This window comes from Giraffa tippelskirchi, chromosome X (genome assembly GCF_054371585.1).
Source record: "Giraffa tippelskirchi isolate mGirTip1 chromosome X, T2T-mGirTip1v1.2.pri, whole genome shotgun sequence".
NCBI lineage: Eukaryota > Metazoa > Chordata > Mammalia > Artiodactyla > Giraffidae > Giraffa > Giraffa tippelskirchi.
Genome location: NC_137289.1, coordinates 131,451,712 through 131,454,116, shown reverse-complemented (window position 1 = coordinate 131,454,116; position 2,405 = coordinate 131,451,712). Strand labels below are relative to the sequence as shown.

Genomic DNA, 2,405 nt, shown 5'->3' with positions numbered 1-2,405 from the left:
ATATGATAGGAGCAATCAAGGTGTTGCAAGTCTTCATTATGCACAGATGTTAATCACACATCATGGGAACTCCACTCATCATGTTCCAATCTTCATTCCAAGAAAAAGACAGGTAAGGATTATCTTACTTCTGTTTGTGTGATAATTAACCATTCTCCTCCTGATGGACATTAAAAACTGTTTGAAATTTGTTGCTATGAGTAATAGGACTGAAATCAGTATCTTTGAACATGAAATCTTAGACAGATATGCATAATTTCTCTCAAGAAAGACATAGTAACATGCAAACTTGATTAAACTGGGCAGAGTGTGAAGACTTAAAATTTTTACAAATATTGCTGAACTTCTGTTCCAAAAATGCCATACCAATTTATAGTCTTTCAGATTATGTGTGTGAATTCTTTACATTCTCATAGGCATTTTATTTCATCAGTCTTTTAAATTTTGGCCAAATTTTGGGATGAAAGATACTGTCTCATTGTTATTTTAGTTCCTTATTTTCAAATAGGTTGAGTATAAAATTAAACTCTGACCCATATGGAGCTGGACTTCGGCATTAATGTCTTGAATGCCAGGATTCTCCTAGGCGTACTTCACATTCTGAAATATCAACAAGACATCCCTCCTTTACTTTGAAAAGCAAGGACTCAATAAGAATAAACAGTTTCTGGGCAAAAGAACTGGGCAGGACGCCCTTAGGCAGTGAAGATATGAGATCAGAGCCATTGCCAGAGGTCGTGAGAGGCCACATGAAAAACCTCATCCAGAGAGCCCATGGCAGGCTGGCAGGCAGCATTCTGGATTTAGAGTTTAGCAGAAGGGAGAGAAGGGACTATGAGGGGAGAAGGTGGAAAATCTGGGCAGAGGGTTCAAAATTAATTCTGTTAATCAGCTTGGGAAATCTCTGAATTACCACCAGCAGCTGGAAGTTGAGAAGTCTATGGGCATATCTACTGGATGAAAGGCATAGAGAGGCATGCCAAACATCTCACGTACCTTTGAGTTCTCTGTGCCTACCATCAGGCAGAGTATAGGGAGCTTTTCTGTGTCACCCAGTGATTCTAGATGCTGGGAGAGCTACATCTCTTGGCTATTCTGATGGTTCACTGCATCCTTGCTAGTGTTCCTGGCTGGGAGCTGTGCTCATGGCTGCTGGAGACTGGTATTTTCACCCTGTGTACAGGCCCTCCTCCACTGAATTTGGGGCAGTATGAGTGGGAAGGCTTGGGAAGTGGTGACAGTTGAAACAGAATACAATTACCAGTAAGTAGTGGAAGGGGACCTAAAACTGCAGAGAAGGAGAAACTGGTGGGAGATGTCCCGAGGCTAATTACCTCAATGACTGCATATAAAGAGCTGAGTGTGGACATGTCTGGAAAAAATAATCTAGATGACATCTCCAGCTTCAGACTGTCCCACATGGTTCCTGAATTCTTTTTTTTTTTTTCCAATTCTTTTCAGTTCTATTTCTTCTCAATAACTGTGTAAAATAGTTATACCTATTTCTTGATTTAACAACTGTGACAGGGTGATTTAAATGTTCAGAACAGATTTTAATTTTTATACATAAAAATTTCATTCAAATCCTAATACACCAAATATTGGCAAAAATCATGAACAATAAACAGTAAATATAAATGCAAATGAATAATAAACATAGGAATATGTTAAACATGAAAAAATAATGTTATTTTTTCACCTATCAAAGCAAAATTATAAACCTAATTGTAATTACATTATAGTATTCCCATGTATCCAAATAACTGTTTGTGGGGTTTTTTTTTTTTTAATATCTTTGGCTAGTTTTGATATCCAGGTGACAGTGGCCTCACAGGATAAGTTTGGGAGTGTTCCTTCCTCTGCAATTTTTTGGAATAGTTTCAGAATGTTAACAACTGTCAAATGTTAACATTTCCCTAAATGTTTGATAGAATTTGCCTGGGAAGCCATCTGCAATGTGAACTATTGTCTGTTAGAATTTTTTAAATCACAGTTTCAATGTTAGTATTTATGATTGGTCTGTTCATATTTCCTGCTTCTTTCTTGGGAGACTGTATTTTTCTAAGAAATTGTCTGTTTCTTGTAGGTTTTCCATTTTATTGGCATACAGTTGCTTATAGTAGTCTCTTACGTTCCTTTGTATTTCTGTGGTTTCTGTTTTAATTTCTCATTTTTCACTTCTAATTTTATTAATTTGAGTCCTCTCCCTTGTTTGTTCTTCATGACTCTGGCTGAAAGTTATCAATTTTGTTTATATCTTAGAAGAATCAGCTTTTAGGTTCATTGATCTTTTCTACTGTTTTCTTCATCCTGTATCATTTATTTCTGCTCTGATCTTTATGATTCCTTTCCTTCTACTAACTTTAGATTTTGTTTGTTCTTCTCTAGTTGTTTTAGGTATAAAG

The 2,405-nt window shown here is 36.4% G+C and overlaps 1 non-coding gene across 1 annotated transcript; it reads right to left on the bottom strand.

The window, feature by feature from the left end:
* On the bottom strand, positions 1 to 134 carry LOC145537278 (U8 small nucleolar RNA). The gene has a single exon (XR_014076302.1). It is a non-coding gene; the product is annotated as a U8 small nucleolar RNA (small nucleolar RNA).
* Between the last annotated feature and the right edge of the window lie 2,271 nt (positions 135 to 2,405).